Raw genomic sequence first — 27,665 nt, 5'->3', positions numbered from 1 at the left:
TCTTTTACATATCATTAGCACTAACGGACAGAAACAAAATAACCATAAGCTACTTAAGGAGTAGCACTGGGTTAGCATTCGGTTATTGGCTTTGAGTGCATAGGCGTTATAATGAACCTAAAATTAATTTAGCTCCATACTTCCAACATCCATGTACTTAGTTTTGTTCCAATATCTCTAGCATTTGTCCTGTTTATCCAAGTTCTTTCTCTCTGTATCTAACTCATTCATTCTTTTGTCATTCCAGTCATCCATACATTATACATTCAGTATATACTTTTATTCATTTTTCAATATGTTTTTAATATATTTCATGTATTAAAATCACAGCTATACATTTATTGGGCAATTCATTATCTTTGACTCTATATATTGTTAGTTTACTCTATTCAATGTACAGTATGCTTGTCATGATTGTTGTTTGACCATCAGTTTTCAGAGTGGCTGATTGTAACATCTGTGCAATCCAGTGCTTAGCAACGTTAGGTATTTAAGACTTTACCGCCAGTCAACCAATCACCCCCTGATGAAGTCATGCATGTCCCGAAATGCGTTGGAACATTCACAGACGCTACTCTGTCAGCTGATGCTGAATTGCTCTTTTTACTTTTAACCTTGTGAATGCAAGTCCTTGCAACTTTTTAAATGGTTTCTCACTGAATCACGCTATGGAACTTGCTCTTCTTGTTTGTTTCTTTTTAGGTTGCCCTTTGTCATGTGGTTCATCACTTTTGAAGCTGCATTGGAGTCTCCATTTATCTACCCCAATCTGCTCTGGACTTCTTACTGTTTAACACTTGTGATTCACCCTTTCACTTTGGGACTGGTTTGATACTGTATAGTATATACATTTTGTATCTTTATATCCTGATTGTTTACTTTGTGGTTGTTTCACTTTATATTGTATTCGCCACCTTCTTCACTGGTATTCACACTCTCTAAATATACACATTATTTGGGTTCATATTGTTTCAATATTTACACCTCAAAGGTTACTTCTTGATTTATTATATAGGTTAGAGCTACCTCTCTTACTTTTAACATTAATGTAAGTTAACGTTCAGGTAAGGAGCTTAATGTATCTAGGCCTCAAACTGATATTTGAGCTGGATGCCCCCGCTGCAAAATCTGTGACCTTACCAGTAGTTCTATGGTACACTCATTGAAGGTGATTTCTAATATTGCTGTATAATGAACTGCTGCGGCAGCTTTTAATCTAAAGTTCGCCGGGAGCTGGCCGGGAGCGTCGCGGGTCTGCTCTCCATTTAAAAACGGATTTTCCAGCGTGGCGGCCGCTTCAATAGATAAGCGCTAATGGCGCTTACTATTGAAAGCGCCCGAGGCGCGGGAAAACCGTCCGGTTCTCAGCGGAAGACTGCCGCGCGCCGCCCGTGCTATTTTTAAAATGCGGGGGCAGCCGCATTAGGTTCAGCCTGGTCGCCTCTGCACAGTGGCACGAAAAAGTTTGTCAACCCCAATGATAATTGGAAGCAAAACCAGTCTTTACTTAAATGTTCAGTTCCATGTATTTTGAAATAAAATTATGTTTGAATTAGACAAACAATGAGTAATTTTGAGTCAAGGTATGTGAAAAAGTAAGTGAAACCCTGGTTTTATCAGTCTAATTAAAGAGGATAATTACAATCGTGTTTAAATAATTAAGCAGATCTTCAGGTGTGAGTTTGGGAGGCCCCACCCTATATAAAGATCAGAAATGTTGGAAGTTTGGTCTTCACCATATAAACGCGTGGAAACAAGTCATGCCACGATCAAAATAAGTCTCTGAGGAACTCAGAAAGCAGTTATTGATGCTCATCAGTCTAGAAAGGGTTACAAAACTATGTCTAAAGATGTGGGCTCCACCAATTCCCTATCAGACAGATACATTAGTCAACAAATGGAGAAAGTTCAAGACCACAGTCACTCTACCCAGGAGTGGTCATTCTACTAAAATCTCTCCAAGAACAAACCGGCAAATCATCCCAGAAGTCACAAAGAAGCCCAGAGCAACATCCAAGAATGTGGTGCCTTGGCTAATGTGATTGTTCATGATTCAACAATCAGAAAAAGACTGAACAAGAATGGTGTTCATGGAAGGATAGCCAGGAGGAAAACACTGTTCTCTAAAAAGAACATTGCGGCCCGTATGAAGTTTGCCAAAGAGCACATTGATGATCCACAAGACTTCTGGAACAATGTTCTCTGGACAGACGAGTCAAAAGTTGAACTTTTTGGCCTCAATGAGAAATGTTATGTTTGCCAAAAACTAAAACTGCGTTCGAACAGAAGAACCTCATCCCAACAGTCAAGCATGGTGGTGGGAGTGTGATGGTTTGGGGCTGCTTTGCTGCCTCAGTACCTGGACGGCTTGCTATCATTGACACAACCAGGAATTTAGCATTGTATCAAAAGATTCTAGAAGCGAATGTCAGGCCATCCGTCCGTGAGATGAAGCGAAAGTGGGTCATGCAGCAAGACAATGATCCTACACATACAAGCAGATCTACAAAAGGCTGCAGAAGAAGAAATTCTGCATTTTAGAATGGCCTGAGTATGGCTCTAAACCCCATCGAAATGTTGTGGCAGGACCTGAAGCGAGCTGCCCATGCAATGAAGCCCTCAAATGTCACTGAGTTGAAGCAGTTCTGTAAGGTCCCGTTAACACAGCGCACTTCACGACGCTGTGTGCGCGAGTCAGTGTGTGCACGCCTCCGTCTGCTGGGCGATGTGTGATTATCCCCAGCAGACGGAATGATAGGGGAGCGGGCGGGGGGAGGATGAGTTTTCGTGGCAGACAGTTGCGGGTGCCGTCCCCCGTTCCCCTGGTGTCCCCCGTCCCTGTAATTCTTTGTGAAGCGCTGAGTACACTTGGTGCTATATAAATAAAAACATACAATACAATACAACATCATAAGTGGTTCACAAACTTTTTCTCTCCATTGTACATGGGCTCATATTGAAGCATTGCAGGCTTATCTGTCCATGACAATTACTCTCAGCAAGTGAATTAGCTTGAGGGAGTTAATGACATTAAGAAGCAATTAATTAGAGTTAAGAAGTTAGAAATAGGAAGTGTTTATATAGAGTTTCTAGGTTACTTTTCACTTGAAACTCAAATGTGTCTCCATGGTAATACAAATGGTGACTTTGATGTATTGTACTGTGATCCTTGTTATTTGAAGAAGATGATTTTTTTGTGGCTGTTATAAGGATTAAAAGGAAATAAGTTAAACATGTTATACTTACTGTACTGTAATATGAACATAGAATATGTAATAATTGATACACTTTTATTAAAAAATAATATAAAATAACAAACTCAAATGTCTTTGTATTTTGTTTAAGTTTATAGTGACATTTTTATACATCCGTCTCATATTGTTGTATAATTGAATGACACATTTGAATAGTTCTTGTGTCGTAGTAATAACTTCTTACCTTTAATTAATAACTTCCTGTGTCTAATTAAAGGAGCAGGTCCTCTTAGTTTTTTTGTAGCCCCCCCACTGTTACAGGGTGGGAATCAGGGGTCCCCTTGAGCCAAACCCCACTATTTTTAGCATTTGGACCTGGGTTCCACATACCGGTGAAATTACCGAGTTTACCCCAAGGGAAAACAATATGGCGGCCAAATCTCAGGTCAATATGAAGCTGCAACATCTCTAGTAAGAACCCAGGGGTCCCCGGAACGGAAAATAGTGTGAGGGCCACAGGTTCCAATCATGTACAAATGGAGGTGAGGTGGGGTGGATTGCTCATTTAAATACTTGTCAATATTACTTCCTACTTGTTGGGTATTATTCATTCAAGTGCCATAGTGAATAAGCACCATTACGTCCAATTAAACACCTCTTAACTGTGTATATCTGAGATTAATATCTCTTATTAAAAGCAAAGTACTTTCTCAAAACGTAATACTTTGGGGCATATTCTATAAGCCTTTATAAAAGAAATCGCTGGGCCATTTAAATCGCCTGTTTTTTGAGTGTTGCTATCACGGTATTCAAAAAGCCTTGGCTACCTGTGATAGCAAAATTCTCAAAACGGGCGGGTAGTTGGCGACGTGAAGATCGACCCTCTGAGAAGGCCTTACACGGAGGTTTCATCAGCTGCAGAGAGAGCTGCTCAGAGAGAGCCGCCTCTGCCAGCGCAAATCTCGACCAAATTAATGTTTTTTTAATATACATTTTATTGCTAGTGTAGATGAGCAGGTTGTCTCCAGAGCAGAACCTCGTTGATTTCAGGTCCGGGGACCCCCTGCTTCCCGAGATACAGGCCCCATTAGGGGGTGCCGGTATGTCCTATGCATTTTATTCGCACAGTCACGTGACGCGGGACATTTAAATGCATAGGAGATACTGGCACCCCATAATGGGGTCTGTATCTTGGGAAGCAGGGGGTCCCCGGACCTCAAGTCAATGCGGTTCTGCTCCGGAGACCCCCTGCTCATCTACACTAGCAATAAAATGTATATTAAAAAACGCTCCTCCGCATCGACCGATCGATAAGGCAGTGAAGTCCCGTGGCTTGCAAAGTTGCGACTTGAGCAACAGTGTATCACAGGAACAGTGTCCAACAAATCACTCCTACACGTTTTGTAAACTGAATTACTTCTTCAGGGATCACTTGGACTTTTATTGCTGGTGTCTGCTGTGGGAAAAAAACCTACCTGATAAACTGCTGCCTGCTGAGGAAAACGCTCTTATCTGGATTGGAGGCTTTGTATTTATTGTAATGTATTTATTTCAAAGTCTTGCAAAAAAAAATTTGGCCACAGAATTGGTACAGCATGCCAGCGGGGAACCGTGGGGACCACCTGAGTGCCCCCAGACAGCCGCGGGGACCACCTGAGGACCCCTGAACTCCCACGGGGACAACCCGAGGGCCCACAGACAGCAATGGGGACCACCCAAGGGCCCACAGACGGCCACGGGGACCACACAAGAGCCCACAGGCACCCGTGGGGACCACCTGAGGACACCGGACACCTGCGGGGACCACCTGAGGACCCCCGGACACCCACGGGGACCATCCAAGGGCCCACAGACACCAACAGGGACTCTGGAATCAATCATGTGGGGGTAGAGGAGGTGGGTATTAGTGTTTATTGTGGGTAGCGGGGGTGGGTGAAGGGGGTATTTGTCCCTTGGTGGGTAGTGGGAGGGGTTAACCCCTTCATTTCCTTCGCGGTTAGCAACTAAGGTAATGAAGTTGCCTGTAAATGCATTTTTATTGCATGGGATTCATGCCGGGGGTCTCCGGTGCTGATATTAATGGCTATCAGCTCCGGAGACCCTCGGCATCAAGTCGATGCAGAAAAAAAGCATTTTTTTTTCTAACTCCTGTATCGCCGCATCTCAGCAGCTTCTCAACCGGCCTCGCGCCAGATTTTGGGAGAAACTCGCCATTCTAGAGCCGCGATTTGCCTCAATAAGCTAATCACGGCTACTAGAATTGCACGAGTTTCAGAACCCGGCGATTTTTGGGCGATTCATGCCTTTATCGCCCACTTATCGAGGCTTACTGAATAGCAGTAGGCATTTTGGCCGATAAGTGCTCGATAAGTGGCTTATCGAGGCTTATTGAATAGGCCCCTTTGTGACTAATTCAGAGGGGTTCAAGTTCAGTCGTCAAGGGCTACCAAGGGGCCAGGTGTTAAATGCTTCTCTAATTAACACATACTAATCCAATTAACATAGCATTGATTACCACTAAGACAACTTCTTTAGGCATGTGTTAAGTAAAAAACCCGACCTGTTGGAAGCCCTTGAGGACCGCACTTGAACACTCCTGGTTTAATTGCTAAATTAACCCCGTACACCACCCCTTTCAAATAAAACCACTGACGCCTCTTGTTGGATTTGGTCTTTTTCTTCATATTCAAACTGGAGCTCAACTGCAGTGTTTTGAGTTTAAAAAGCAAACAGGCCATTGAGTTTAGCTACAGACAGCACTGACATTGTGCCAGTGATGTTGTAGCCCAGGGGTGCTCAACTCCAGTCCTCAAGCCCCCCAACAGGTCAGGTTTTCAGGATATCCCAGCTACAGCACAGGTGGCTCAATTAGAGGCTCAGTCAAAGCCTCTGATTGAGCCACCTGTGCTGAAGCAGGGACTGATTGAGCCACCTGTGCTGAAGCAGGGACTGATTGAGCCACCTGTGCTGAAACTGGTTATCCTGAAAACTTGACCTGTTGGGGGGGGAGGGGGGTGGTGACTGGAGTTGAGCAGCTCTGTCGTAGCCTACTGTATTATAGTATAGACTTACTGTATCAGGATGAGGCTGACCCTGTGGCCATATTGTTATCCCAAATAAAAATGGCATTTTAATGTCAAATCTCGGAAACCGGTGAATGCACAGAACTAAGATAGCGCGGTTCTGTTTAGGAAATCAGCCTGGTTCAAAATGTGCCTAAAAACAATAGATAGTTGGGAAATGCAGCTGTAAGGAGCTTGATATAAAGTAACAGCTTGAAAACAAAGCTTAATCGAGACGGTTCGTCTCCAATGCTATTGACAGGGAATATTAAGCTGCATAATGGTGCACTCGGGTTTCCATGCTGTGCCGAGGCTGTGAGAGCAGCACTGTACTCATTAGTCGTATTCTTTCCTTTCAAGCAGTTGGGGCTCAGCGCACTTACACGACTAATCCACTTTCCTGTCATCGAGTGTATTGCATGTGGGTGTCTGGAGTGATAACAAGAAGAGAAGCCACGTGTCTGTGTCGCTTCACATACTAATGTCACATTCCTTCAGTCCTCACTTGTACAGTATAGCTTTCACATACTGCTGCCCTTGTGCTAGCTCTCCGCTGCATGTAAATTATCTAAGAGAACTCCCACTGTCCTTTATTGCAATGACATGAAGTCTCAAAAGCTTATCACAAATCCAGTTCTTCTCTGTGCAGTTTCTCTTTTGGCCAGGAGAGGGAGCATTCTACCTATCTTAGAGGCCTTGACTTATCTCCATTCGTCTCCATTCTGTCTAGGAATCATGAGGTTTAGTACTTGCTATTTCATTGAACTGATACATTTTAAAGCCCATTTAAACACACTTGTTTCTAGAGATAGTGATTGATTTGTCTCACTGGGGCACTAGGCACAATTTATAGCGTACTTATTAAGCACAAAACAATTTGTCTGTAATATACCTAGGGGTTCTATTTCCGATTTCCATTGTTGTGACTGTTGGGCGTGGCAGGAGGTGTCTTTCAGCGAGGCACAGGAAGCTGCGGGAAACAAAACCACCAGACATGCTGTAGCTGCAGAATAGTCATCACCCAGGAGGGCACACTGGGCATATACACTGTACACATGGATAAACATTGACACTCCTGAACACACACACTATGGCTCATAATATATATAGTCCAATAATTAATCTTTGTCTTAGGCAATGTTTTTCTCTTCTCTTCTTCATTAAACACACAATTCCAGCAATCTCTAACTCCAGAACCCACCAGAACCTACTGTTTTAGCCATAGAATCCTTTGTATATCAGTATTGCTTGACCTGAAGAAGAGAGGAGAACTCTCGAAAGCTTGTCCTATGACATAAATTGTTAGTCCAATGTAACGGGTGGACCCCCTTGTCAGACCCCCCCCAATCTCACATTGGCCCGTGTGGTCTAACCGGTCCCCATTACGTGATCGTGTATGGTGGTGCACCTGCAAGTAACAGGACTCCTGAGTCTCCCGCTTGATGGTATTAGGGGATGTCATCAGGACAGGTAGCTGAGGTAGTGGGTGCGAGTCCAACTTACTTCATGTGCAGCGCCTCCACCTCATCAGGATCTGTGCTTCCGCAGGGAGATGGTCCTGGCGAGGAACACCTTCTTGGTCCCAATTTTCTTTCCCTGATCCTTCCTCTTCATCAATGCCATATTCCCTATCTTCATCAGGGGAACCCATTTCGAACTTACTTTCTCCCTCCCATGGATGGTGAAAATAAAGTAACCACTTTTGGCGATCCCTAATAACTCTTGCCGACACTGGACGCACATAGGGGGTTCCCCGGGCAATAGGCACAATATGAGCAACATTACCCAAATTCCCAGACGAAACTCCCAATGTCCCTGGGGACCCAAAATTTGACCCAAGGCTCTTAGGATCACACCCCACCATAACAGTACGATTGTCATCATTAGTGCAGTATAACATTCATTGCATAGACATTTCCCTCCCCGACCCCTCATCGGAGACAAAACAGTCACCCCAGTCCAGATTTTCCCCAGTCCATTCTTCAGAAGTGGCTCGTGACTCCCCAGACAACCCTTGGCTAGACTGGGACCCATAGGAAAAAGTGACAGGGGCAGGGGTTTTAACTAGGGCCTGGGGTTGGGCATAGGGAACACCGCCGGCATACGCGGGGCTACGACCCGCAACTTCTCGCTACCTTGCCCGGTAGCATCGGACTGGCACTCCGGTTCACCCGTGTCCGTGTTCCCAGGTTGTCACGCCAGTCTCCAACAGGCTCACAAAAGTCTCTTCTCTAGCTTGTTCTTCTTCCACGCACAGGTCATATGCGTGTTCCTCGTTTGCCCGCCGTCCTGGACCTTCTGCACTCTGCAGATCCTCCATTCTGACGGTTCTCTCTAGAGGAGGGGCACTTTCTACCAAGGAGTGGTTCTGACTCTGTGCTGAACTACTCACAGTGCAGGGGCGGGGCTCTGCTTTTCGCGCCAGACCCGGACAAAATTCTGTAACAATTTCTTGCACAGTCCTGGTGCTTGCCCGACTTGGCGGGAGCCGCCATCTTAGGTGTGACTCACTGCTTGAGAGAGTCTCCATTCTTGCGGTCGCCATTCTTTTCTCTGTTATAATTTCTGTTATCGCACATGGAGCTCCTCTCTGCGGGGCAGCTGCCACACCGATGCAATAAAATGCCTTGTGCACCACCTTGTGTACCTAATGTAGATCTGACTCGTGTTTGCACTACCTCAGGCTAGGCTCACTCTTTCTGTGTCTACTGTAACGCTTTCCTCCAGTCTGTGCTCCTTGGTCAAGCGATCTGGAATGGAGACTAGAGTACTCTGGCTCTTCCATGCAGTACTTTGGGCGTCTACCTACTGTTGGCTAGCCTAGTGCGGACCCTTCCAGAATTCCTGCCCTAAATTACCACTTTACCCCTTCAGGCGTCCCCCGCTAGCGCTACCTCAAGGTGACTAGAACAGCAATAGCCTCCCGCTCCAGATCTACTAACCCCTAGCAGGATCCCAAGGCGTCTGTGCGGCCTGCAGCTCCAGCAGCTCCCGACTACTCCTGGTTCCGTCCCACGCAGCACAAAGTGGCAGCAGACACTCTCCCTGTTTCCTAATGTGTGCCTAGCAAAAGCCTTTCCTGTTAACAGTATCTCAGCAGCGCCTCCAATTGTAATGGGTGGACCCCCTTGTCAGACCCCCCCCAATCTCACATTGGCCCGTGTGGTCTAACCGGTCCCCATTACGTGATCGTGTATGGTGGTGCACCTGCAAGTAAAAGGACTCCTGAGTCTCCCGCTTGATGGTATTAGGGGATGTCATCAGGACAGGTAGCTGAGGTAGTGGGTGCGAGTCCAACTTACTTCATGTGCAGCGCCTCCACCTCATCAGGATCTGTGCTTCCGCAGGGAGATGGTCCTGGCGAGGAACTCCTTCTTGGTGGTGCCATCCACTGCTGAGTAACTTCACACTCACACAGTGGATGTATATGCGAACAAGACATCTTTATTTGCATGGTATGGGCCAGCTGCCCCTCACAGATAGCAACTCAGCCGCTCATCTCTGTGCAGCATTCCATTAGGAAGGTCCCTTCTCCCTAATAGAGCTGCTTTCCACCTTTACTCTCAAAGAGATTCCCCAGCTTCTCTGGCTGCTGTAATCTCCTCTCCTGAGCTGCTTTGTCTCTCTCAGCTCCTCTCTTGAGCTGCTCTGTCTGTCAGCTCCTCTAACTCTGCTCAATGTGCTGCGTATGCTCACTGACTCACAGCTCGCAGGAGACACTGCAACACTGTTGCAGACCTTCACGTGCCTCTCACTGAACAGAGGCAGCACAACAACAGGAAACTGAACTTCTAACTTTAGGCAGTGCTGTTTCTTATATCACCCCCCAGAGAACAAACCTGCTCTGTAAAACTAAGTGTGGGCACATTGCATGAAACGCGTCAGAGTGTTCTTTTTGGCTGTTACTATGCCCTAAAATAAATTTTTGCACCTAGGATATTTTGTGGTTTGCAGTTTGTGGTTTCCAATCTTCAGCAGCAGCAGCAGATGCACCGCCGTTTTCCCTGTACTCTTACCTCTTAGGGGGTGAGGTGTGTCTGAGTACAGAGAGTAGCCAGGGCTCTGGCAGCTCTGACTTTCCCTGTAGGAGAGAGGGAAGGATACACCTGGGCCAGAATGCCTTAGGCCCTTAATATAGTGGCGTGCTTGCTCCGCCGTGCGCGCGCGTGCGGCACTTATAGTTGGCTGTGGTTAGCCAGAAATCCTATGCTAGGGCCGCGCGCGTGTACGGCAGTGAGCGTGGAGCCGGCTGATCGGGGGGAAGACTGTGAAAACGATGTTTTCGAGCCGCTACCGCTCAGTGTCTGCAATGTATGTGTGTATGTATATTTGTGTGTATATATGTGTGTATGTATATTTGTGTGTATATATGTGTGTATGTGTGTGTATATATGTGTGTATGTATATTTGTGTGTATATATGTGTGTATGTATATTTGTGTGTATATATGTGTGTATGTGTGTGTATAGATGTGTGTGTGTGTGTGTGTATATATGTGTGTATGTGTGTGTATATATGTGTGTATGTATATTTGTGTGTATATATGTGTGTATGTGTGTGTATATATGTGTGTATGTGTGTGTATAGATGTGTGTGTGTATGTGTGTGTATGTGTGTGTGTATGTGTGTGTGTATGTGTGTGTGTATGTGTGTGTGTATGTATATATATGTGTGTGTGTGTGTGTATATATGTGTGTATGTATATTTGTGTGTATATATGTGTGTATGTGTGTGTATATATGTGTGTATGTGTGTGTATATATGTGTGTATGTGTGTGTATAGATGTGTGTGTGTATGTGTGTGTATGTGTGTGTGTGTGTATATATATGTGTGTGTGTGTATATATGTGTGTGTGTGTGTGTATGTGAAGGGGATGTGGGTTGCATCACATAGAATTTCTTCAGATATCTATGATTATTTCTATTTAGGAATAATTTCTATCCCTGTTATGAGAACAATTTTGTGGGTGCTTTTCTCAGTGGAAACGTCGTGATATGAGGAGTTTTAAAGGCCCGTTATATCTCATTAGGAAGAAATATTCTTGTTAAAATAACAAGAACACATTGATACATGCTGCTCCTGTGAGGACACTGTTTTTTTTTAATGAAGAGTATTGGAGGAATATATATATATATACACTGTGTCTCCAGCAAATGCGGCAGAGACCTAATTACTTCAATAGATAGTAACACGTTGGGTGCTGTGAATACAAACTTCTGCCAAACAGTGTTTGTGTGTGTGTGTATGTGTATGTATGTGTGTGTGTATGTGTATGTATGTGTGTGTGTATGTGTATGTATGTGTGTGTGTATGTGTTGTTCAAATTGCGGCTCCCTGAAGTGTTTACCTGCCCCCTGTCGTTCACCGCAGCAATGACCGTACACACAAAAAGTGTGCGTCACATGCACGAGCGTTTGCACGGGCACTATATTACTGGTCTAATGAGGAGAAGGACTATACTGTAAGGATGTACCTGTGCTGTGAGACCCCTGAATAAAAGACAAGTTGCATTGTTGCCGGTACTGCAGAGTGCTTCTTGCTAGGAGGAAAGTTCCTGCAGGAATGAATCTATGTCCCTGGCAGAGCGCTGCAGGATGGAGGCGCTCCACCCACCGGAGGAAAATACCCCTGCACCCCAAGCTTCCTACTACATCTGTGGAGACTCAGCCTCCTGGGAGCCTACAGGTTAGCACCTAAACACTGTAACACACAAATCTCCCTTGGGGAGATAATGCATCAAATAAAGGACTCGCATGTAAGTGCAGCATCCTGACGCAGCTCCAACGATCCTTCGGTCCCGAGTGTGCTTGCGTATAGAAATTGGATAAGTGACAGCAGAAGAAAACACAAAGCGCTATCACTGGAACTTGAAGAGAAACTGAGAGTGCATTAGCCTTAAAAATAAGTTATGTAATGGTCAAAGAAACAAACAAAGCGACGTGTCGCCCCACCAACGCGTTTTGTGCAAGAAGCCCTTTCTCAAGGTATACATACCATTGTGTAGGGATTGTATTTATAGGCATACATCTTAATCCAATACCCAATAAGAAAAACATACCTCAGAGCCTCCTTCGCGCCAATGGCTGGATGGTAGGTTGGATATCACTACGTCCTGCACGCGTCACCCATGCGCGAGCACGTGACGCGCCTGGGCAGAAATGCAGGGAACCACTGCGCATCTGCCAGGGAGCCTGCACATGCGCACATCTCCCCAACCTGACTGCCCGTGATACCCTCGTGAGACACACAGATGAAGAAATGTGTCTTAGCCTCAGCGCATCGCCTGATCACGCCAAGGGAGCGAGCGCCACACGTGCAATGCACACAGCCCAAGGGTGAAGAGAATTTCTGAGAAATGTAAACAAATAAAAAACAAACAAATCCTACACACACAAAAACATAAATGAAATCCACACAGAAATAAGTCCAATCTGAAAGATGGACCAACTATGTGGAAAATAAGACATAACTGTACTTATGCATAATGGACACCCGGACATATAGAGACTGCGGAGAACAACATTCAGACATGAGAATAAAGGAAAATTAATAATAGGTCATAAATTTCATGAAAAATGATTATACCTAATATTTATATTCTAAATATAACCCTCATAATTAATCAAGCTGAATAGAATGGTATAGTACCAAACACACTTTAAGTACTTAGGCAGTTCAATATGATGCAAATATATGTAACCCAGGTCTCCAGCAGCTCCTAGAGACCCCCCTCCCTTGGAGCAGCGTGGTCGCGGGTGCCGCCGGAGCCAGCGACGGACCCGACGGCTGCTTCCAAAGGTGGGGGCCGAAGCAGGGAGTAGCGTGCTATCTCCGCGAGCAGGCTGGTTGCCGGGGACGCGATCGGGCCGTTGCTAAGGCCGCGATCGCGTTGCTGCGGTCCCGGCAACTAGCGAGGAGGGCGCCGCCATTGCGGAGAGATTCGCGCATGCGCAGTGATCGCGCAGGCGCAGGTAAGGCCCCAGAGCTAGGGAGAAGTCGCGCGAGTGTAGGGAAAGTGCAGGAAGGGTTGAGGTGGCCTCCAAAGACACGCGCATGCGCAGGGCAAGTGCGCACGCGGCCCCAATGTATTTGCAGCCTCCACGGGACTACAACTCCCATGAGGCTTAGGGGCAAGCACATCAGGTGCCTCCGTGTGGCCAATAAGGGCCAAGGATCTCCAGAGGGAGCAATAAGATACATTTCGCGCGCTGAGAACGGCAGTTGGAGCTGGGGAGCTGTGAGGGAAGGAAGGGTGCAGAGAGCATGTGCAGCTCCTGCATCGAGTAAGGTCCCCCACATCCCAAGTAAGGCCCCAACTCCCCACCAGGTTAGTGGGTAAGTGCTGAGGGACGGCCCAGATAGGGACGCTGCCCTTAGTGCGTGTGTGTGTGCTGTCTTGTCAGGATCACGGCTGGCAGGGCTGTGAGGCCTGACAAGAAGGCATAGTGCTAGTGTGCAGCAAGTTGCTGTACGCGTTACGAAGTTTGCAGTGCGTAGCTGCTAGTGCGTAGCTGCTAGTGTTAGTGTTAGTGTTAGGGTTCAGTGAGTGTCAGGACTGGGATGAGTTAGGAGAGTGGGGCAGGTTATTACCCCGCAGGCCCTAGGAGTTTTCCCCAAGCCACCCCAGGTTGCGGTTCATCAGGGACAGGCCCTAGGTTAGGGTTCCTGTCGCTTTAGGGTTAGTTAGGGATAGACAGGGATAGCGACGGTTTCTGTTCCCGTGATGCGGTTGGTGTTGCCGTGATTCGGTTGTGTTCCCGTGAAGCGGTGGGACCCTCGTTGGGGTTCCTGGAGAAGTACCTGGATAGGATCAGACGGATGCATCGCATGTCTGACCCTTTTAGAAGAGTGTTGCAGGCCCGAGCATCGGAGTGCTCGGAAGGTATTCAATGTATATGTGCACCAACAGGCCTAACACATTAATTAGTGACTGCGCAGTCACCCACGTTCTCTCCTAGAGTGCGGGACATTGGGTGGGGATTCTCGGGACACTGGGTGGGATCACCTAGTGTTGGGAAGCGTCCTGCGCGACGCAGTAAGTGTCTCCTCTAGAGAGGGACACAGGTTATGATGATATTGCGTGATCTAATTTCTTGCATAACACAGTAAAGTTCCTAGTTAATATATATCTGTGTGAGTATCGATTATTGTGATTGTCCTGCGAGGAACCACTCCCCCTATGGTGGGAGCCATCGCAGGTGGAGGCGCTGCATCGTTGGAAGTAAGTACCCCTAGTATAATTGCCCCAGGTTCCCCGTGGCGGAAGCTCAGCCCTCCTGTGAGCCAACAGGTATAGCACCACACTGAGAAGTAGTCAGATACACCTACACACCCCAATCTCACTTAGGGTGGGGGTAAGAGGGCTACATTTGGAGGCGCTGCTGAGATACAGACCTGGGGTGCCCTGTTCCATTTTTTTCCCAAATTGTCCAAGTCTCATTTTTTGTCACCATGTTTGTGAAGTCCGGACACGAGGTCCTTGCCTGGGCTTTGAGGCAGTATATGGAGCCTGGCCGGGTAGTGGCAGTAGGAGGCCTTCCCGCAAATACACCCGCGGTTGAGGTTCAGTACTATATGCGTAAAATTGCTCAGTGGCCGCACGCATGTTTCTTAGAGGAAGAACACGATCCAACGGCCCTATGGAAATCGATACTTTTTGTAGCAACCCCCACTGCGGATATATGCCTGGCAGAGGCACCGTCCACCCTGTGTATGCCCGGGGGCCCGTCTGAGGGATACCCCCTAGTTTACGCCGACCTAGTAAAATGGCGTCTCCCGCAAACACAGGAGAACGCACGTGCTGCTGACTGCAAGCCTGCACTAGATTGTGTTGAGGAAAACTGTCCGGGTTTGGCGGGAAAACCAGAAGGCTACCCCCCTATCTATACAGAGAGCCCTAGCGTAATTGCAGAGACGGTGATTAAAATGGAGTCTCTCTGTAGCAGTGAGTCACACCTAAGATGGCGGCTCCCGCCAAGTCGGGAGAGCACCAGGACTGTGCAAGAAATTGTTGCAGAGTATTGTCCGGGTTGGGCGCGAAACCCTGAACCCCGCCCCTGCACTGTGAGTGACTCAGCACAGAGCCAGAACCACTCCCTTGTAGAAAGTGCCCCTCCTTCAGATTCCACCAGGGGGAGCAAGCCTTGTTATCTTCAACCATACAGTGATGCCGTAATAGACTCTTTCTTCTCTGAGGATGAGGATGAGAGAGACTGTCAGGACATACACCCCAATGTGTATGTGGCCTGGCGAGCGCCAGGAGTAGATGGCCTTATGTTAATGTGCCCCTGCCTGCAAGAAGCCTATGACGAGGGAGCCGAATTGTCCCAGTTACCGCTAGACTTCAAGACAACTGAGGTATGTGGAGAACCGGGTATACAATGTTTTAGTCCCACCTGTGACTGCTCTAGAGGTGCACTGGCGTGGGAGGCCGAATGTGAATGCTGCGGTGTGCGGTTCTTGAAGCCTATTACATCCCAGGCTACGGAGGCAGTTAAAGAAGAAGCGGGGAAGCCTGACCCCTCTGCAAAAGTGAGTGACATTGCTAATCAGTCTGTCCTAATTCCAGTGGCCCCGTGTGTTCACAACCATGTTGCAGAACCGGTTCCAGACCCTCTCAAAGGGGACGGCTTAGTGGTAGAGCAGGAACCACAGAGCCCAGACCAACCGATGCCGGAATCACAGGGTAAGGTGTCTATACTCCCATTTTCTTTTAGTGATTCCAGCGACCAACCTCTCGTGGTGATGCGCCTGCCGGCGGACCACTCTAGTGAAGTTATCGAACCAATTATTTCGGCGGATACAGAGCCTGCTGTGGACCCGTGTGCCCTGGAGGAGGTGTACCCCGATGTTGCGGACCCTGCTGTGGGCCCGTGCGCCCTACAATGCTCAGTCCGACCTACTACCGAGGTACCATCGGTCCTAGAATGGGGACCAGTACCAAACGACGATGAGGGTGAGTCGACTGCCCCAGGGGTGTCGGGGGTGAGCCTCCAGGTGACCGCGGAGCACGATGGTTCCTTAAGTCTGGTCACCTGGGTGAAGGGCTCCCCTCTACATCGCGTCCTGGCGGAGGTGTCCTCCTTGGGAGAATCCATCCCAAGCCAGTGGAGTGGTAAGGAACTCCCTAACTCCCCACAATCTCCGATGGAGCTGGCCATGAAGAAGGTCAGAGTTGCGGCTTCTGAACGGAGTATGAGCCCGTGCGCTCCGACACAAGTGGTCCCAGGACTGGAATCCAACGCTCCCGAGTTTTCAGCGCGTAAGTGGACTGCCCCAGAAGTACCGGGGGCAGGTCCCAAGACGGCCGAGGTGGGAACTGACAGCATCCCCGAGGACCTGTTGGCCACCGTGAATCACCGCAGTGGTCGGGTGTCTACTCTTTACCCCCTGCCAGGTGAAACAGAGACATTGTCCAGTGCTCGCTTCTCAGTGGAAGCCTCGCAAGTCCGTAGGGACAAGGACTGTGTAAAGGAAGATCCAGGGAGACTGGCCTCCTTTAAGCCCAAAAAGGAGCATGCCATTCGTCAAGTAGTGGACCGTGGAAAAGGTCCTGGCCTCCTGGTCTACCGCATCCCTGCCTGGGATGGCCGGGTAAAGGCCCGGTTAAGAGACACTGTGCTATTCCTTTCACCAGGGGGAGGAAATAGTACAGAACCAGTGACTGTCACCCCAGAGCGTGCTCTACAGGAGATTTTTCTAGCGGAGGCTCACAGACGCACAAGTGAGATACCCCCACATGATCAGTTAGGGGCACCCCACAAATGGTCTCAGCTAGCCTCGGGTATTATGTGTGAATTTCATTGTACCCAGTCATATATTTGCCATGTGATGAGTTGTATTTTCTATGCTGTGCATTTTGATTGTATAACTATTATGTTGATTGATGTCGTTCCCCAAGCGGGGACGTTGGATTTTCCACCAGGGGGAGAGTGTAACCCAGGTCTCCAGCAGCTCCTAGAGACCCCCCTCCCTTGGAGCAGCGTGGTCGCGGGTGCCGCCGGAGCCAGCGACGGACCCGACGGCTGCTTCCAAAGGTGGGGGCCGAAGCAGGGAGTAGCGTGCTATCTCCGCGAGCAGGCTGGTTGCCGGGGACGCGATCGGGCCGTTGCTAAGGCCGCGATCGCGTTGCTGCGGTCCCGGCAACTAGCGAGGAGGGCGCCGCCATTGCGGAGAGATTCGCGCATGCGCAGTGATCGCGCAGGCGCAGGTAAGGCCCCAGAGCTAGGGAGAAGTCGCGCGAGTGTAGGGAAAGTGCAGGAAGGGTTGAGGTGGCCTCCAAAGACACGCGCATGCGCAGGGCAAGTGCGCACGCGGCCCCAATGTATTTGCAGCCTCCACGGGACTACAACTCCCATGAGGCTTAGGGGCAAGCACATCAGGTGCCTCCGTGTGGCCAATAAGGGCCAAGGATCTCCAGAGGGAGCAATAAGATACATTTCGCGCGCTGAGAACGGCAGTTGGAGCTGGGGAGCTGTGAGGGAAGGAAGGGTGCAGAGAGCATGTGCAGCTCCTGCATCGAGTAAGGTCCCCCACATCCCAAGTAAGGCCCCAACTCCCCACCAGGTTAGTGGGTAAGTGCTGAGGGACGGCCCAGATAGGGACGCTGCCCTTAGTGCGTGTGTGTGTGCTGTCTTGTCAGGATCACGGCTGGCAGGGCTGTGAGGCCTGACAAGAAGGCATAGTGCTAGTGTGCAGCAAGTTGCTGTACGCGTTACGAAGTTTGCAGTGCGTAGCTGCTAGTGCGTAGCTGCTAGTGTTAGTGTTAGTGTTAGGGTTCAGTGAGTGTCAGGACTGGGATGAGTTAGGAGAGTGGGGCAGGTTATTACCCCGCAGGCCCTAGGAGTTTTCCCCAAGCCACCCCAGGTTGCGGTTCATCAGGGACAGGCCCTAGGTTAGGGTTCCTGTCGCTTTAGGGTTAGTTAGGGATAGACAGGGATAGCGACGGTTTCTGTTCCCGTGATGCGGTTGGTGTTGCCGTGATTCGGTTGTGTTCCCGTGAAGCGGTGGGACCCTCGTTGGGGTTCCTGGAGAAGTACCTGGATAGGATCAGACGGATGCATCGCATGTCTGACCCTTTTAGAAGAGTGTTGCAGGCCCGAGCATCGGAGTGCTCGGAAGGTATTCAATGTATATGTGCACCAACAGGCCTAACACATTAATTAGTGACTGCGCAGTCACCCACGTTCTCTCCTAGAGTGCGGGACATTGGGTGGGGATTCTCGGGACACTGGGTGGGATCACCTAGTGTTGGGAAGCGTCCTGCGCGACGCAGTAAGTGTCTCCTCTAGAGAGGGACACAGGTTATGATGATATTGCGTGATCTAATTTCTTGCATAACACAGTAAAGTTCCTAGTTAATATATATCTGTGTGAGTATCGATTATTGTGATTGTCCTGCGAGGAACCACTCCCCCTATGGTGGGAGCCATCGCAGGTGGAGGCGCTGCATCGTTGGAAGTAAGTACCCCTAGTATAATTGCCCCAGGTTCCCCGTGGCGGAAGCTCAGCCCTCCTGTGAGCCAACAGGTATAGCACCACACTGAGAAGTAGTCAGATACACCTACACACCCCAATCTCACTTAGGGTGGGGGTAAGAGGGCTACATTTGGAGGCGCTGCTGAGATACAGACCTGGGGTGCCCTGTTCCATTTTTTTCCCAAATTGTCCAAGTCTCATTTTTTGTCACCATGTTTGTGAAGTCCGGACACGAGGTCCTTGCCTGGGCTTTGAGGCAGTATATGGAGCCTGGCCGGGTAGTGGCAGTAGGAGGCCTTCCCGCAAATACACCCGCGGTTGAGGTTCAGTACTATATGCGTAAAATTGCTCAGTGGCCGCACGCATGTTTCTTAGAGGAAGAACACGATCCAACGGCCCTATGGAAATCGATACTTTTTGTAGCAACCCCCACTGCGGATATATGCCTGGCAGAGGCACCGTCCACCCTGTGTATGCCCGGGGGCCCGTCTGAGGGATACCCCCTAGTTTACGCCGACCTAGTAAAATGGCGTCTCCCGCAAACACAGGAGAACGCACGTGCTGCTGACTGCAAGCCTGCACTAGATTGTGTTGAGGAAAACTGTCCGGGTTTGGCGGGAAAACCAGAAGGCTACCCCCCTATCTATACAGAGAGCCCTAGCGTAATTGCAGAGACGGTGATTAAAATGGAGTCTCTCTGTAGCAGTGAGTCACACCTAAGATGGCGGCTCCCGCCAAGTCGGGAGAGCACCAGGACTGTGCAAGAAATTGTTGCAGAGTATTGTCCGGGTTGGGCGCGAAACCCTGAACCCCGCCCCTGCACTGTGAGTGACTCAGCACAGAGCCAGAACCACTCCCTTGTAGAAAGTGCCCCTCCTTCAGATTCCACCAGGGGGAGCAAGCCTTGTTATCTTCAACCATACAGTGATGCCGTAATAGACTCTTTCTTCTCTGAGGATGAGGATGAGAGAGACTGTCAGGACATACACCCCAATGTGTATGTGGCCTGGCGAGCGCCAGGAGTAGATGGCCTTATGTTAATGTGCCCCTGCCTGCAAGAAGCCTATGACGAGGGAGCCGAATTGTCCCAGTTACCGCTAGACTTCAAGACAACTGAGGTATGCGGAGAACCGGGTATACAATGTTTTAGTCCCACCTGTGACTGCTCTAGAGGTGCACTGGCGTGGGAGGCCGAATGTGAATGCTGCGGTGTGCGGTTCTTGAAGCCTATTACATCCCAGGCTACGGAGGCAGTTAAAGAAGAAGCGGGGAAGCCTGACCCCTCTGCAAAAGTGAGTGACATTGCTAATCAGTCTGTCCTAATTCCAGTGGCCCCGTGTGTTCACAACCATGTTGCAGAACCGGTTCCAGACCCTCTCAAAGGGGACGGCTTAGTGGTAGAGCAGGAACCACAGAGCCCAGACCAACCGATGCCGGAATCACAGGGTAAGGTGTCTATACTCCCATTTTCTTTTAGTGATTCCAGCGACCAACCTCTCGTGGTGATGCGCCTGCCGGCGGACCACTCTAGTGAAGTTATCGAACCAATTATTTCGGCGGATACAGAGCCTGCTGTGGACCCGTGTGCCCTGGAGGAGGTGTACCCCGATGTTGCGGACCCTGCTGTGGGCCCGTGCGCCCTACAATGCTCAGTCCGACCTACTACCGAGGTACCATCGGTCCTAGAATGGGGACCAGTACCAAACGACGATGAGGGTGAGTCGACTGCCCCAGGGGTGTCGGGGGTGAGCCTCCAGGTGACCGCGGAGCACGATGGTTCCTTAAGTCTGGTCACCTGGGTGAAGGGCTCCCCTCTACATCGCGTCCTGGCGGAGGTGTCCTCCTTGGGAGAATCCATCCCAAGCCAGTGGAGTGGTAAGGAACTCCCTAACTCCCCACAATCTCCGATGGAGCTGGCCATGAAGAAGGTCAGAGTTGCGGCTTCTGAACGGAGTATGAGCCCGTGCGCTCCGACACAAGTGGTCCCAGGACTGGAATCCAACGCTCCCGAGTTTTCAGCGCGTAAGTGGACTGCCCCAGAAGTACCGGGGGCAGGTCCCAAGACGGCCGAGGTGGGAACTGACAGCATCCCCGAGGACCTGTTGGCCACCGTGAATCACCGCAGTGGTCGGGTGTCTACTCTTTACCCCCTGCCAGGTGAAACAGAGACATTGTCCAGTGCTCGCTTCTCAGTGGAAGCCTCGCAAGTCCGTAGGGACAAGGACTGTGTAAAGGAAGATCCAGGGAGACTGGCCTCCTTTAAGCCCAAAAAGGAGCATGCCATTCGTCAAGTAGTGGACCGTGGAAAAGGTCCTGGCCTCCTGGTCTACCGCATCCCTGCCTGGGATGGCCGGGTAAAGGCCCGGTTAAGAGACACTGTGCTATTCCTTTCACCAGGGGGAGGAAGTAGTACAGAACCAGTGACTGTCACCCCAGAGCGTGCTCTACAGGAGATTTTTCTAGCGGAGGCTCACAGACGCACAAGTGAGATACCCCCACATGATCAGTTAGGGGCACCCCACAAATGGTCTCAGCTAGCCTCGGGTATTATGTGTGAATTTCATTGTACCCAGTCATATATTTGCCATGTGATGAGTTGTATTTTCTATGCTGTGCATTTTGATTGTATAACTATTATGTTGATTGATGTCGTTCCCCAAGCGGGGACGTTGGATTTTCCACCAGGGGGAGAGTGTAACCCAGGTCTCCAGCAGCTCCTAGAGACCCCCCTCCCTTGGAGCAGCGTGGTCGCGGGTGCCGCCGGAGCCAGCGACGGACCCGACGGCTGCTTCCAAAGGTGGGGGCCGAAGCAGGGAGTAGCGTGCTATCTCCGCGAGCAGGCTGGTTGCCGGGGACGCGATCGGGCCGTTGCTAAGGCCGCGATCGCGTTGCTGCGGTCCCGGCAACTAGCGAGGAGGGCGCCGCCATTGCGGAGAGATTCGCGCATGCGCAGTGATCGCGCAGGCGCAGGTAAGGCCCCAGAGCTAGGGAGAAGTCGCGCGAGTGTAGGGAAAGTGCAGGAAGGGTTGAGGTGGCCTCCAAAGACACGCGCATGCGCAGGGCAAGTGCGCACGCGGCCCCAATGTATTTGCAGCCTCCACGGGACTACAACTCCCATGAGGCTTAGGGGCAAGCACATCAGGTGCCTCCGTGTGGCCAATAAGGGCCAAGGATCTCCAGAGGGAGCAATAAGATACATTTTGCGCGCTGAGAACGGCAGTTGGAGCTGGGGAGCTGTGAGGGAAGGAAGGGTGCAGAGAGCATGTGCAGCTCCTGCATCGAGTAAGGTCCCCCACATCCCAAGTAAGGCCCCAACTCCCCACCAGGTTAGTGGGTAAGTGCTGAGGGACGGCCCAGATAGGGACGCTGCCCTTAGTGCGTGTGTGTGTGCTGTCTTGTCAGGATCACGGCTGGCAGGGCTGTGAGGCCTGACAAGAAGGCATAGTGCTAGTGTGCAGCAAGTTGCTGTACGCGTTACGAAGTTTGCAGTGCGTAGCTGCTAGTGCGTAGCTGCTAGTGTTAGTGTTAGTGTTAGGGTTCAGTGAGTGTCAGGACTGGGATGAGTTAGGAGAGTGGGGCAGGTTATTACTCCGCAGGCCCTAGGAGTTTTCCCCAAGCCACCCCAGGTTGCGGTTCATCAGGGACAGGCCCTAGGTTAGGGTTCCTGTCGCTTTAGGGTTAGTTAGGGATAGACAGGGATAGTGGCGGTTTCTGTTCCCGTGATGCGGTTGGTGTTGCCGTGATTCGGTTGTGTTCCCGTGAAGCGGTGGGACCCTCGTTGGGGTTCCTGGAGAAGTACCTGGATAGGATCAGACGGATGCATCGCACGTCTGACCCTTTTAGAAGAGTGTTGCAGGCCCGAGCATCGGAGTGCTCGGAAGGTATTCAATATATATGTGCACCAACAGGCCTAACACATTAATTAGTGACTGCGCAGTCACCCACGTTCTCTCCTAGAGTGCGGGACATTGGGTGGGGATTCTCGGGACACTGGGTGGGATCACCTAGTGTTGGGAAGCGTCCTGCGCGACGCAGTAAGTGTCTCCTCTAGAGAGGGACACAGGTTATGATGATATTGCGTGATCTAATTTCTTGCATAACACAGTAAAGTTCCTAGTTAATATATATCTGTGTGAGTATCGATTATTGTGATTGTCCTGCGAGGAACCACTCCCCCTATGGTGGGAGCCATCGCAGGTGGAGGCGCTGCATCGTTGGAAGTAAGTACCCCTAGTATAATTGCCCCAGGTTCCCCGTGGCGGAAGCTCAGCCCTCCTGTGAGCCAACAGGTATAGCACCACACTGAGAAGTAGTCAGATACACCTACACACCCCAATCTCACTTAGGGTGGGGGTAAGAGGGCTACATATATATATATATATATATATATATATATATATATATATATATATATATATATATTTGACTATTTAAAAGTGTCTAAGCATATCCTATAAAATAATACAGATAGAATGACAATAACCCTGAGCCTCGTGAAACTGTATCTAGTCCTCACCAAAGGGACCCAAATCTCAATCCGAGTTAAGCCCCAAGGGGACGCAGGTCTTCAGTGTGAAGATCCAAAACAGCTCACGACGGTCCAAGGCATTGATCCTATTACCGCCTCTGATGGGGTTTGCCACATCTTCAATCTCCAAAAATGAGAAAGTACTGAGATTACCCCTGCTGCAACATGGAAAATGCTTAGAAACAGGGTGAGTGAGATCCCCCTTGGAAATGAGGTGCACATGCTCCATTATTCTCACTTTCAGAGCTCTCGTTGTGCGCCCCACGTATTGCTAACCGCAGCCACAAGTCAGCAGAAAAACCACAAAAGTGGTATTACAATTAATAAATAAATTTTGTTCTATACTGCTGATCCGTGGCTGCGGAAGCAAACTCCGATCCAATTGTCTGCAGATTTTGCAGTGTAAACACCTGCAGGAGCCTGCTGGGAAAGAATCTTTGTTGATGATTTTAGAGTTAAACATGCTCGGCGAAACATAATTAGCAATAGTTTTTGCTCATTTGAACACGAATCTAGGACCCTCTCTAAATATCTCCTTCAGGGCTGCGTCTACAGAAAGGACACCCCAATGTCGCTTGACTATATTCTTAATTTGTTCTGCCTGAGCACTATATTGAGTTATAAAGAGAGGGGTATCCCGAGAAGGTCTCTTCTGTCCCACTTCTTTGAAACAATTCTGATCTCTCCACAACACACACTTCCTTATAAGCCCTAGTAAGATCTGCCTTAGCATGGCCCCTAGAAATGAATCTATTATATAGATCCCTGGACTGTGTGAGAAATAATGATTTAAATTTGCACTTCACACACTATTATGATTTACATCACATTCAATATTTGAATTTACTTCTATTTATTGATCAGAATAAAACAATTCAAAGTGACATACATTTTTAAGAGCTGACAGCTGTCATCCCAAATCACTCATCAAAGGTATTCCAAAAGGGCAGCTCATCATATTAAAGCCAAACTGCTCCAACAACGAGGACCTTCTCACACAGTCCAGTGTGCTTTTTGTAGACCAACTTTCTTCTTTTTGTGTGTTTATATATATATATATATATATATATATATATATATATATTTAGGATGTTTACCTTATATACCGAGGGGATCTGCTTCATTGTGTTATTGTCAAAGCGTTTTGATATCTCATTGTGTTATTGTCATATTGCTCTGTCATATCTTTTTGTGGGATTTAAATTATTTTATGTTCATTTCAGTCTTTATGGTTCTCTTTAAATAGATGTACATTTTTTATATTGAATTTAGAGAACATACTCAATGAATGAACTGATGCTTTCCTGACAACAGGCATAATTATACCTGTTATTATGTGCCCTTTATGACTAGCATCATATTGGACTGCCTAAGTACTTAAAGTGTGTTTGGTACTATACCATTCTATTCAGCTTGATTAATTATGGGGGTTATATTTAGAATATCAATATTAAGTATAATAATTTTTCATGAAATGTATGGCCTATTATTAATTTTCCTTTATTTTCATGTCTGAATGTTGTTCCCCGCAGTCTCTATATGTCCAGGTGTCCATTATGCATACGTACAGTTATGTCTTTTTATTTTCCACGTAGTTGGTCCATCTTTCAGATTGGACTTCATTCTGTGTGGATTTCATTTATGTTTTTGTGTGTGTAGGGTTTGTTTTTTATTTGTTTACATTTCTCAGTAGTTCTCTTCACCCTTGGGCTGAGTGTGCATCGCGCGTCTGGCGCTCACTGCCATGGCACGATTGGGGGACGCGCTGAGGCTAAGATACATTTCTTCATCTGTGTGTCTCACGAGGGTATCACGGGTGGTCAGGTTGGGGAGATGTGCGCATGTGCAGGCTTCTTGGCAGATGTGCGGTGGTTCCCAGTGTTTCTGCCTGGCGCATCACGTTCTCGCGCACGCCATTGGCGTGAAGGAGGCTCTGAGGTATGTTTTTCTTATTGGGTATTGGATTAAGATTTATGGCTATAAATGCAATCCCTACACAATGGTATGTATACCTTGAGAAAGTGCTTCTTTCACGAAACGCGTTGGTGGGGCGACACCTCGCTTTGTTTGTTTCTATGACTATTACATAACTTATTTTTAAGGCTTATGCACTCTCAGTTTCTCTTCAGGTTCCAGTGATAGTGCTCTGTTTTTTCTTCTGCGGTCACTTATCCAATTTCTATACGCAAGCACACTCGGGACCGAAGGATTGTTGGAGCTGCGTCAGGATGCTGCACTTACATGCGAGTCCTTTGACGCATTATCTTTATTATCTTCATTTACTGAACATATAGAGGGAATTTATCTACACACTGCCTATTTTGGATTGAACTTTATGTTATACCTTTACATCTGTGTATGGTGAGTTTTTCCTGGCAAAAAAGTGTTTTCTACCATCATATCCAACGCCAAGATTATATTCATCAAGGGTTCTTTTTTGGAACTTGTTTTCATATTTTTTATGTCTTTATAGCTCTTAGCACCACACAATTTTTTATATTTCATAACATACAGTATATAATCCAATAATTCATCTTTGTCTTAAGCAATGTTTTTCGCTTCTCTTCTTCATTGCCGAACCTGATGAAGGGTCACATAACGGACCCAAGTCTTTTGACCTATGGGCATCCACCAACAATCGTGTTAATTTAATTAGCCTGATCAAGGGATGAGCCTTGGGTTAGATTGCCTTGCAAACAATAGTGCACTGTGCTGATCTAATATGTATAAGCCATGTTACAAACTGTTCTATTGTTCAACTCCATTATTTACTTAATTAAAAAAAAAATTGTTTGAAATTATACTTTTCTGGCATTTGGTTTTATACCAGCACAGGTGTGCGTACCTGCATGGCTGCATGCTTGGAGATTTTTTTGCATTACTAAATGGAGAAAGGATGGATGCGCCAGCATCATAGCACCCTGACCACTCACTAATTATCATTACATGGTTTTTAATGTATCAATAAAATGTATTTGCTTTTTGCTGTGGAACACCTTTTTCTATATACAGACGTTATTGCACCAGCTGGTGTGTTCAGCCCGCCCCCTTTTTCATGTTAGCCCACCCCCTTTTTCATGTGGACCCGCACCCTTTTTCACGTTGACTGCCCCCTTTGCCACGGTACCCCGCCCCCTTTTTCATGTTAGCCCACCCCCTTTTCCATGTTGACCTGCCCCCTTTTCACATTGACCCACCCCCTTTTCCACGGTAGCCCACCCCCTTTTTCACATGAGCCCGCCTCCTTTTCCACATTAGCCCGCCTCCTTTTCACATTAGCCTGTCCCCTTTTTCACATGAGCCCGCCTCCTTTTTCACATTAGCCCGCCTCCTTTTCACATTAGCCCGCCTCCTTTTCACATTAGCCCGCCCCCTTTTTCATATTAACCCGCCCCTTTGTTGCACACTTTTGATGCATTTAGAGTGGCAGTTGTTCCCACTGACTCGTTGTGTATGTCCCGGTGAAACGCGTCAGCGGGTGTAATAACAGCTGCTAGATCTGTATGCTTCTTTTGTTGGATCATTTTGTTTGACAAATCTCGCTAAGTTCAATAAAAATGATGTATGCGCAGTGTGGAGACACAGCCTAATGACAAGTGGGAATTGGCTGGGAAGGGGACACGTAGCTGTTTCAATTAATCCAAAGCTAACCACAGTAGTAAAGCATGCACCATGGCTAATAAAGGGTTAAGAATAGCCTAACAACACAAAGACCACTAAGGAATGCAAGTAGTTTACCTCCACATCCTCCCCATGTGGAATCCTCTGGTGTTGTGTCACTGCAAAGTTATATACAGTTATATAACGTCTTTTGCATGAATGCGCCTAAAATCTTCTCTAGCGTGGGGAAAATTACATTGAAACATATTGAATGTAAACTCAAGTGATAGGGCTTGGAAAAGTGATCAGGATCCTGAGCGAAGAATCCAGCCCATCCAAAAAAACTGCAAGCTTCATGAGTATAGAATTGTATTTATTAGGAACGCTTCCTACAGCAGCGGTGGGAAACTCCAGTCCTCAAGGGCCACCAACAAGTCAGGTTTTCAGGATATCTCTGCTTCAGCACAGATGGCTCAATCAGTGGCTGAGTCGAAGACTGTAGAGTGTTTTTGTCGAAAACTGAGCCACTGATTAAGCGAACTGTGCTGAAGCAGGGATATCCTGAAAACCAGACCTGTTAGTGGCCCTTGAGGATTGGAGTTGCCCACCATGCCCTACAGCATACAGTAGCTCAGGAAAGCACACTGCACATATTTAATCGTCGCTATAAATCTCGATGTAGCAGACGCCATCGACACGTTTAACGCAATGTGTTGCAGAACTGTCAGCGTGTTATGTAACAGTAGTACTCCTGAAAACAATAGGCAAAGGGATAACACAAGTGTTATTTAACACGTAATTTT

Source organism: Ascaphus truei, chromosome 3, assembly GCF_040206685.1.
Source record: "Ascaphus truei isolate aAscTru1 chromosome 3, aAscTru1.hap1, whole genome shotgun sequence".
In the NCBI taxonomy this organism is placed as follows: Eukaryota; Metazoa; Chordata; class Amphibia; order Anura; family Ascaphidae; genus Ascaphus; species Ascaphus truei.
The sequence above is the reverse complement of the archived record's forward strand: the minus strand, read 5'-3'. Positions refer to the sequence as shown.